This window comes from Macaca mulatta, chromosome 3 (assembly GCF_049350105.2).
Source record: "Macaca mulatta isolate MMU2019108-1 chromosome 3, T2T-MMU8v2.0, whole genome shotgun sequence".
In the NCBI taxonomy this organism is placed as follows: domain Eukaryota; kingdom Metazoa; phylum Chordata; class Mammalia; order Primates; family Cercopithecidae; genus Macaca; species Macaca mulatta.
In genome coordinates, this window is record NC_133408.1 from 175,050,312 (window position 1) to 175,061,891 (window position 11,580).

The window sequence follows — 11,580 nt, forward strand, 5'->3', positions numbered from 1 at the left end:
AGAGAAAGAGAAAAGAAGAAAGTGCTACACACTTTTCAAACAACCAGATCTCATAAGAACTCACTGTCATGAGAACAGCAAGGGCGAAGTCCACTCCCATGATCCAATCACCTCCTACCAGGTCCCTCCCCCAGTACTGAGGATTACAATTCAACATGAGATTTAGGTGGGGACACAGAGCCAAACCATACCAAGCAGCTACATCAATGTTCCAAAAAGAAAAAAGTAGAGAAAGTGTTAGTGCTCTCTGGCCACGGAGGTCATGATTTCCTTCTCTCAGGCAGCCATCTCTCTCCTCATCCTGTCTCTGCTTCAAGGTCTATATTTACCATCATTGTCTGTCTGTTTCAAAGGACACATCTCCATTTTGCATCTACTTAACCATTTGCAATTTTTTCAATCCCTCACTTTCAAGGGGAGTGGCCAGAGTGTATAAAGCTGTCTTCATCCTCTTAACCCGTTAAATGGCCCCCTCCATCAAAAGAGAGAACCCTTGACCTCACCCCAACTCCTATGTGAAGTTGACTATGTGAAGTTGGTCTGTTTATTTCTCACCTACCACCTGGAATGTTGTGGTGAAGAAAGAGAGCCCATGGACCACAACTGAGAGAACTTGCATCAGTCCTGATGGTAGGAGACAGAAGAGAAAATAATATGGAGGTGAAAAGGGGCAATCCCCATGACTCCTCTATTTATAATGAAGTGGAGCCACTGGACTCAAGGTACAATGCACAGTGGAATTAAATAAGACTGTCCCTCTTGGATAGCCATCAACGTGGGCTGAGGCCTGGGGTAACCACTGCCCTCTCATGAAAATCTTTAGCTGTGCTTGGGCTGCTTACCCTCTCTCACCCTCTGAGAAAATGCATGAAGTCCCCTGTGCCCTGGATGCTCACAGTGACTGATCTACTCTAACTTTTGCTAAGAAGGGTGACCTTCACCTGTCTTGCAGCTGTGGTGGTTATTCAAACCCTGCCATAGTCTATGCTGGAAACCAAGATATTAGTTTGGAACAGGTGAAAAGGAAACCTAATGGATCAGTCTCTCAGACATGAAGCAAGCAAGCCTCATTTCTCAACCCCATTTGACTGCCCATGCGGTGGCCAAGACTGCCCCAGTAGGCTCTTGGAGTTGCTAAGGAGCTGCCTCAACATCAGACCATGTAGTTTCCATGTTCCTGATCCTACGTCCTTGAACTATTAAACCCTCTGGTTCCAAGGACTCGTTCCTACTCCACACACCACCCCACCCAAGAAAGTAAACTCTCTCTTTCATCCCAAAGTAGCCCAACATTAGGATGGCCCAATATTCTTATATAATCAAGAAAGAAGTGAATCTCATCACATATGCAAATCCTCTGTCCTTCTGAAAAATAACTAAACTGAGTGGTATAAAAACTGTAAAGGTCATTCCCTAAAAGGAAACAAAATAAATTCCAATATGAATTAGAGAAAAATATAATGAAATAGATGACTATAGTGCACTGAAATATTTATTGACTTAGTAGCTCTAGCTTAAAGTGCCATCTAAATTGAGCAAATTTGAGGATCTACAATCAATTTTATCCACAAAAGAAACAATCTAACTTTCACAGCAATAGTTTGCCCATTTTGATGGTGAAACATTAAGAGGCCCATGTATTTTCTCAGTGAATCTCAAGCACAATAGGTTAGGTCTATTAACTGAGTGAATGAAAGCAGGCTTTAATCTTTATAGTGAAATAAATTGTGACTCCCTATAGCAGAAGTTCCCTGTCAAACCACTGAGCAGCTAACACTAAGAACGTACTTTTATTCACAAGTTTCAACCTTCTTTATCAGTATTTCTACAGATCTTTCTACATTTTGAAGCCCTTCCACTTATACATTAAACCCTTAAAACAGAAACTCCAAAAGCAGTCCCTTGGAAGTTGCTGCTGAGTTGTGATGAGAGTATGTCTTTGGGAATTTTCACTATGGAGGTCTAGGGAGGGTGGGGACTCTCATCCTGGGACATGTCTTGACGGGATCATACATCTGCCCTCCTATAACAGGAAGTGCCCCGCCATACTGACCCAGCAATGCTCCCCATAAAGGAGTTTACTGTATCCACAGGGTCCCTTGGAAGCCAATGTCTAGCCCCATGCAAAGGACACGGTGAGCAAAAGCCTACCTAGGATTGTGTCTCAGGCTCATCTTGGCAGAAGTGCTAGGAGTCCCTGCCTGCAGTCAGAGAGTGCACCCCTCCGTTGTGTCCCTGCCTTTTTCTTTCTTCCCTGGGAGCCACTGTCTGAAGACCTCAGCTCAAAACTGAGGGTTTTTTGTTCTAAAAGTTACAAAATCTTACATATTTCTCTCTCGTCTAAGGTAGTTGATATTTAAGGGTCTAAATGCACCCCCCGCAAGGGGGCATGGAGTGCAGAGGACTGGAGAGAAGATCTTGAGCAAGTCCCTGGACTTCTCTGAGTCTGGGGAGAAGAATCTTCACAGGGTTGTCCGTGAGGATTCTGAGCACAGTAAAGTCTCAGTGTAGGATCCATCACTCTCATTTTGTTTGGAGAATAAAAAGGTAATACAGCCCGAGGTCCCTGCCTTTTATTTCATGAAATAGATAGACACTAACAAGGAGAACAAATTCAGAGGGCTATTCCTCCAACCAGAAAGTTAGGCCCGAGGGGCACAAAAAGGGGTGGCCACCCCGAGTTGGTGTGAATGCAGGGATCTTGGAAGGCTTCCTGGGTGTTGAGCTGGATCTGCAAGGAGGGCATGTACTCCAAATGGGAGAAAAGGAGAGTATTTCCATAGACATAGATCCATAGACAGGATCTATGCCACTGTGCAGGAGGAATTTCAGGGCAGGATCTATGTTGCTGGGGGAGTATTTCAGAGAAGGATCTATGTTATTATAGGCAGAGGGCATTTCTGGACAGGATCTATGTTCCTGTGGTGGGGAGGGGGTGTACTTTAAGGCAAAAGGGTGTACTTTGAGACCCTGCTACTGGGAGGAAAGGGTCAAGATCAGAGGGTGGTGGTGTGTGTGGATGTTACCAGGGATAACTCATCGTATCCAGAGCTAATGAGAGGCCACCAGGAGGCCCCCAGTGTTCATGGGCAGAGCCTTCTGCCTTGCAGCTGTGGGGAAGACTGAAGTGGACAAGATCCTCATTTTCAATCAAGAAATCAGGCTGCGGCAGGTAAGCAAGCTTCTTAGTAACTTTCCCCCCAGGACGACATTTTTTTCTGGGTGCACATCTGCTTGTGTGTGTGGCAGTGGTTGGGGTGGGAGGTGGGGTGACTACATGAAAGCTTGTGGCAGGTCAGAGGTCAGTTTCCAAACCACTCCGTGTCATCTTGGTGCAAGGATAAGGCTCCCCAAGACAGAGCTTCACAAACTCCTAGGTCCCCAGCAACACTGCAGGTAGTGCTGGTGGTGGGCAGGCCCAAGAGAGAGAAGTCAGGGAGTGGGGGTGGAGTGGGGCAGTGACAAGCACTTTAAAGCCCTCAGTGACCCTAGATCAAGGACTGCGTGAGAGCCAGAAGGGTGGCAGCCGACCCAAGCAGAATTTTGGAGTGAAATCAACATTTTAAATTTTCCTAGAAACGCCTGTCTCTACAAAACATTAAAAATTAGCATGGCGTGGTGGTGCAGGCCTGCAGTCCCAGCTACTCGGGAGGCTGATGCAGGAGAATCGCTTGAGCCCGAGATTTCGAGGCTGCAGTGAGGCTGCAGTGCACTCCAACCTGGGTGACAGAACGAGAACCTGTCTCAAAAAAAAAAAAAAAAAAAATGCTAGAAAATGAGAATGAGAATTGACCCTTACTGGAAGGTTTTTATGTTTTTATGTGACAGTTTCTTTATGTGTGGGACACCATCTCAGTGACGTCAAACTTCCTGAGTGTCTAAGCCTGCCCAGTACCCTATTGCGTGCTTTCCGTAGGGGCTCGTTGATAGCCCTCTCATTCCCTGCGAGGTGGATTCTAATCCAGAATCCCCTGCTACGCCTGCTAAGCGTGTGACCCCTGTTTCACCCCTGCCTCAGGAGTGAAGGAGCTCACCCATCAGATGGCAGCAAGAGGGCGCCTGGGCGGAGCCATGCTTCTTGTACCGTGCACCGACCCTGAGCCAGGCACTTCGAGGGGCTTTGTCCTGCATCTGCTACCAAATGTGCAGAGACTCGCTGGTACCCCCACCAGTGTCAATCAGATATAGTGGGATCATGAGCATCACGAAATATTTCAGGATATAAGGATACAAGCAAAAAGAAGCCTAAACGAGAGTACATCTATATTTGGGGAGGAAAAATGAATTTTTTTTTCCAAACTGAAAGAATACCTACTTCCTACTGCCCAGAGTGAACCCCTTTTCTCTCTTATTCTTGATATTTTAATATGAGCTATTAAAGGTCCCTTCTCTGCACCCCGTTTTCTCCCCCATCCTCTATTTCTTCCTGCCTTATTTTAAATGTTATTCCCCTGTCTCCTTTTTATGCGTCTATTTCCTTCATGCCGTTTTCTCATGTTTTCGCTTGAGACAGCGAGCCTGGTATTTTGATTCCCTTATCTAAGAGGTTTTCTCTAACCCTCAGGGCAACCCTGTAAGCTGGTGGCATTGCCCCATTAGAGGAATGAGAAAACTGGGGCTCAATGCCAGGTGAGTGGAACCAGCTGGAGGGCATCTACTTAGTCCTCCAACGGCACATGAAGGCTGTGTGGCGCCCCCGAGCTGATGACTGCCGCGGGGGTCCCCTCCCTGACCCCTCGCGACCCTGCGAGGTGAGAGTCAGCCCCGCCCCTCCCTCTTCTCAGTCCTTTTTCTGTCACCTTCGAACAACTTGTAACACTGTTTCTTCCACTGCCCACACGCCCATTGGCCCGTCACCGCGCATCTCCATTGGCTGTGGCGGCCGGGGACAAAGCCGCGATTGGTCTCCACCCCTGTAACGAGGTGCCAGGTCTGTTTTCTGACCCAGGCAGGAGCCGCGATCCCCACTCCGGCACACGAGGCCTGGTGACTGCTGTCCCGGGAGTGGGGACGTCGCGTGCACCGTCGGCGAGTAAGTATCCTTTGGACGCTCCTCTCCAGAAAGGTGCCCTTGGGCATATGAGTGTTTGTGTAGACGCGAATGAATTCGATGCAGTGGAGCCAAACAGGTGAACTTTTAGCGCGAGGTTCACAGGAGCCTTTGTATCCGTCTTCGTGGCTACCTATATTTTTGAGAGTGATTCTGGATGATGATGATGATTATTATTATTATTATTTTGAGACGGAGTTTCGCTCTTGTCACCCAGGCTGGAGTGCAATGGTGCGATCTCAGCACACCATAGCCTCCGCCTCCCAGGTTCAAGCGATTCTCCCGCCTCAGCCTCCCGAGTAGCTGGAACTACAGGTGTGGGCCACTACACCCGGTTAATCTTTGTATTTTTAGTAGAGACAGGGGTTTCACCATGTTGGCGGGGCTGGTCTCGATCTTCTGACCTCAGGTGATCCGTCCACCTCAGCTTCCCAAAGTGCTGGGATTACAGGTATGAGCCACCGTACCCAGCCAATTCTGGATTATTTTTACATAATTTGATATAGATAGAGAATCAAATGAAGCTGCCTGTGGGTTGCAGTACATTATCGAGTGTATTGTATTGTCTGGGGCTTGCTAATGAGAATGGATCACACTCAAATATTTTGTGGACTGATGCTTAACAATGAACATTTCTTTGAAACTTGGAGAAGGTGAGGGCATTTTTTAAAAGTTTAGTCTAGGGAATTTTTTAAATGTCAGCTCTGAGTGGATATTAAATAGTGTTTTAATAGGAAAATATGTGGTCATGAAAGTATGCTCTGCTTTATAGATGACAATTAACAAAAATATGTCATGTGACAGTGTTAATCCTCACAAAATGCCCTTTTGGAAGAAGGTATCAATGAAGCTGCCTTCTAACTTTGTTAGACTGAAAGGTTATGTTTGGCAAGCTGAGATCTCATGAACAAGCTTGAACACAGCAATAAGTTTTGGTTTTGTTTGTTCACTTGTTTGCTTTTAGACAGAATCTCACTCTGTCAGCCAGGCTGGAGTGCAATAGCACGATCTCAGCTCACTGCAACCTCTGCTTCCCAGGCTCAAGTGATCCTCCCAACTCAGCCTCCTGGGTGACTGGGACTACAGGCACATGACGCCTGGATAATTTTTCTATTTTTGTATTTTTTGTAGAAATGGGGTTTGGCCACGTTGCCCAGGCTGGTCTCAAACTCCTGAGCTCAAGTGATCCTCCTGCTTCAACCTCCCAAAGTGCTAGCATTACAGGCAAGAGCCACCGCACCTGGGCAGCAATAAGTTTTTAAAAGGGGAAAATATGTTAGAGCTATGGCCATTCTGAAATGCCTAATATTATTTTGGGCTCCAGTTTCCTGCAGAATAAATGGGCTTTGCACAGAGAAAGTGTTCAGTAAACATTTGTTCATAAACATAAGTCTCCAAAATTCCTTAAGACGAAGGTTCTCATACTGCTCTGTGATCCATACCCCACTTCTATTGGTTTTGAGTGGCTTATTTTTTTTTTTATTGCTCCAGATACTCATAGAATCATGATCATGACTTTTTTATTTTGAGACGGAGTTTTGCTGTTGTCACCCAGGTTGGAGTACAGTGGCATGATCTCAGCTCACTGCAACCTCCACTTCCTGGGTTCAAGTGATTCTCCTGTCTCAGCCTCCTGAGTAACTGGGATTACAGGTGCCTGCCACCATGCCAGCTAATTTTTCTATTTTTAGTAAGAGATGGGGTTTCACCATGTTGGCCAGGCTGGTCTCGAACTCCTTACCTCAGGTGATTTGCCTGCCTTGGCCCCAAAACGTGCTGGGATTACAGGCATGAGCCACCGCGCCCGGCTGGCAATGACCTTTTAAAAACAAAAACGTTCAGACTATAATCTAGTTAAAGAATTTTTACCTCTTTTATGTAGATAAATAAATTAAGGCCAGACATGGTGGCTCATGCCTGTAATCCCAGCACTCTGGGAAGCCAAAATGGGAGGATGACTTGAGCCCATCCTGGGCAACATAGTGAGACTCCATCTCTACAGAAAAATTTAGCCAGGCCCAGTGGTGCACATCTGTAGTCCCAGCTACTCAGGAGGATGGAGTGGGAGGATCACTTGAGCCTAGGAGTTCGAGGCTACAATGAGCTATGAGCTTGTCACTGCACTCCAGTCTGGGTAATGGAGCGAGACCCTATCTTGAAAGAGGAAAACAACAAGAAAAAAAAATTAAGAACTAGAGGCCAGAGGTGGTGGCTCACGTTTGTAAGGCCAACACTTTAGAAGGCTGAGGCAGGAGATTCACTTGAGCCCAGGCATTCAAGACCAGCCTGGGCAACATAGTGAGACCCCATCTTTATATATATATATGTGTGTGTGTGTGTGTGTATGTGTGTATATATATATGTGTGTGTGTGATGTGTGTATATGTGTGTGTGTATATGTGTGTGTGTGTATATATATATGTGTGTGTGTGTGATGTGTGTATATATGTGTGTGTGTGTGTGTGTATATATATGTGTGTGTGTGTGTGATGTGTGTATATATGTGTGTGTGTATGTGTGTATATGTGTGTGTATGTGTGTATATATGTGTGTGTGTATGTGTGTATATGTGTGTGTATGTGTGTATATATGTGTGTGTGTGATGTGTGTATATATGTGTGTGTGTATGTGTGTATATATATGTGTGTGTGTGATGTGTGTATATATGTGTGTGTGTATGTGTGTATATATATGTGTGTGTATGTGTGTATATATGTGTGTGTGTGATGTGTGTATATATGTGTGTGTATGTGTGTATATATATGTGTGTGTGTGTGATGTGTGTATGTGTGTGTATGTGTGTATATATATATGTGTGTGTGTGTATATATATGTGTGTGTATATATGTGTGTGTGTATATATATGTGTGTGTGTATATATGTGTGTGTATGTGTGTATATATATGTGTGTGTGTGTATGTGTGTATATGTGTGTGTGTATATATATGTGTGTGTGTATGTGTGTGTATATATATGTGTGTGTGTATGTGTGTGTATATATATGTGTGTGTGTGTGTGTGTGTGTGTGTGTGTGTGTACTAGAGAGATTTCTTGCCTCATCCAAAGTCACAAGGTCACAAGGTGGGTTAGCCTGAAGCTATGGTTATGACCCAGGTCTCAAGCCAATCCATAACCCAACTTGCCTTTCCCTTTACCAGCTCATCCCATCTTTGACTGTGTCTCTGCATCATCCTTAAGATTAGCTTCCTTCAAACTACTATCTCCGTAGTGAGTTCCCTCAATTCTCACTCATTTTAGGTGCCCAAACATTCACATTCACCTCTCCAAGCATGACCAGTTTTCCAAGTCTGGATAGGATATCCAGCTTCTTCACTCTGTATAATCTTCACTACCTTTCTTAATTAGCAACTGACCAACATCACCTTGAAAGAGATTTTGAAGCCTTTTCAAGGGGATGCGGAGAGGTCTTTTGGGTTAGGGTGGAACTGAGATGTTATTTCCCCTCCACCCACCAAGCTTTTCTCTTAATCTTCATTTTCCTTTAGCTCATTCAACCCAGTGTCTCTGCCCATCCCCATGTTTGGGAGATTTTCGTCTTAGTAGTCCAGGCAATAGAATTCTCAGTGGTTTTAGTTTAGAAGAGGCAGCCAAGAAAGGGAAGCTTGAGTTAATCATCTATGTCTATGCATGGTACCACTTCCTGGGAGGGACACAGCTGATGCTTGACACACAGGTCCTGACCAAAGATTTTTCTGAGTTGTTGCCAGAACATGATTGACTTAGAAACCAGTGTGGCCTGGGACTGGGAAACTCATTAAAGGAACTGGGACTTAAACCGGGAATTGAAGGGCAAGTTGGCTCTAGATCCATAGAAACTGCAGACCAGGGCAGACAGAGATGGTGTTATAGATGGAAGGAGGGGCAGTAGGTCATGGAATAAAGATTGGTGAGCAGGGGAGCAAACCAAAGGGGCAATTGGGAGATTCTGAGTTTTCAAGGCTATTAAAATGCAGTTCCAGGCCCTCGGGAGGAGAGTTCCAGAATATTTTCTCTACACTGCTATAATTCCTTACACTGCTGAGAGCAGTTTGTTTGACATACTTTGAACTGCACAGGGCTTTTAGGAGAGCAGAGTTTTGTTTTGAAATAACAGATCACTTCTCGATCTCATTTTTACAATAGTTAGCTCCCCCTTTCTCAGTATCTTTCACTGCCCCTTCCTAGTCAAATGGCTAATCTTGGAATGAGGCGGAGGGTCCTGCCCTCCTCTCCCCATCCTAGACAGTAACATCTGAGGCACTTGTTCCAGGCCAGCCAGCCCTTCACACGTCACAGGTGCTGACCGGACAGACCCAAGTGTATTATTAGATAAAAAGAGCTCTGTCGGCCGGGCGCAGTGGCTCACACCTGTAATCCCTGCACTTTGGGAGGCCGAGGCGGGCGGATCACGAGGTCAGGAGTTCGAGACCAGCCTGACCAACATGGTGAAACCGCTTCTCTACTAAAAATACAAAAATTAGCCAGGCGTGGTGGCAGGAGCCTGTAATCCCAGCTACTCAGGAGGCTGAGGCAGGAGAATCGCTTGAACTGAACCCGGGAGGCAGAGGTTGCAGTGAGCGGAGATCCATGCCACTGCACTCCAACCCCGGGCGACAGAGCGAGACTCCGTCTCAAAAGAAAAAAAAAAAGCTCTGTCTAACAAAGATCTACCTAAGACCCTGTCAGGGCCACAGAGAAGAAAAAATTCCAAGTCAATCGAAATAACTTGGAAAGAATGCCTTGTGAGCAGAAGGCAGGATCTAGACAGAAGACATTGAAAATCACTCGAGGTCTAATTAAGAGTAACATCTCCAGGGCTTGATTCTGCCCTTAAAGCAGAGTAGGAGGGTCATCTCCCATTCTTCCTGCTGTGTGCCCCTTCCGTGAGCCAGGGGAGGGGTGGAAATTTCCCCCAGCTCCTGACCAGGGGGCGCCTAGGGGCAGGCAAGATGGAGGCCACGGCTCCAGGCAGCTTGGCCAGCAGGCTCTGGGGCGGTCCCCTAGGGGCGAGCAGCCCTGGCGGCCCCTAGAGGCGACTGGTGGGAAATCTGCCCCCTATCGGGGAGGCAGAGGACTGCACCCTTGTCCAGGGCTGAAACTGTCCACACAGCCATCCCGGAATTTCAGGCTGAGCTTGTTTGGGCAGAAGGGAGGACACCCAGCACTGGCATTGGGAGAACTCCAGGCTCCCTACAAGCCCAGAGGCCTTTGGTGTTAGTATCCTGAGACTGTTAGAGAACTTGAGGTCCTGGGAGGACCCTGTTATTTTTATACCTCTATTCATCTAGAACAATGCTTCCCACCTGCTTCCCTTTTTAATGTATGTTAACCTAAATCCCCTGGTGTCCAGGCACATCTGTTGCTCCTTAATTTAAACAAGTAAAAACAAAAAACAAAAAAAGCGTACATTCTTCTGTTCAAAAAGTTCTCATTTTCCCTGGGCAGTTCAAAATCTTCACAGTTTCACGTTGCTTCCTATTAAAGATTAGTTGGTGTCTAGAAATTGAAGACCATAAAGGCATAGGCTCTAATCTAACATAACCCCGGAGCTGGGCTTGAGGGGCCTCTGCAGATTCATGCTGTTTTCCCTTGGAAGATACCACAGTGTAACTCTTGGTAACAGATGTGACAGAGACATGCAGGGACCAGCGGGGGCAACCACAGCATCACTGTTCCCATCTTCCTGCCCTGTTCCAAAAAGCAAAACAAGGAAAAGTCGATACACTGGGGAAGACCAGATTATTGATGAGAAGTTGTTTTCTGACCTAAAAAGTGTTTTAACATCTCACACTGCCTGATTGGGTTTACCATCTCATTGGCCTATTTTCCGTACTAAAACATAGTGGGAAAGGTGTCTTCCGTCTCCCTTCCCCATAATCCCTTAATGAAGATTCTGTTTCCAGCTGCTGCCAGCTGTGGTGATGCTTGACACGCAAATCAAGAGTTAATGGTGGCTCTCAAATTGTGAAAATATAAGAATCACCTGGGGAGCTGCATGCTGGGTTCAGATCCGATGTTTTCGACGCAGGGCCTGGGCATGTATATTTTCAACAGTCTCCACATGTGACCCTAACATACCTCAAAATTAACAAACCCTTGGCGGAGGTCATGCATTGTCTCTGTACAGCAGGACTGAGCTCAGCGGGGAGTGGACCTAGTGGAAACCTCTCACTGTAATTCATCAGAAACTCCAGCACTGAGGGCCTAATGGGGTCAGGCTCTGTGTTATGCACTGAGGGTACCGAAGGGACGAAGCTGCAGCCTCCCTATTCAAACAGCAGGCAGGCTAGCAGGGAGTAGCTCTCTGAATGGTGGGGTGAGGCCTGATGGAAGGGTCTATGGCTCGGGTAAAAGGCCCTGGCCCCTGTATCTTATTAAAACAATTACATATGAGTCCCAGAATCGCCTCTCCTAGGGAAGGGCTTCTTGCTTGTAAGCTCAGATGTGACAAAGAAGGACACAGTGATCACCTCCAGAACCCACTAGAGGCAAGATAAGGCAAAATGGCTTTCACTTCTCTGTCATCGGGT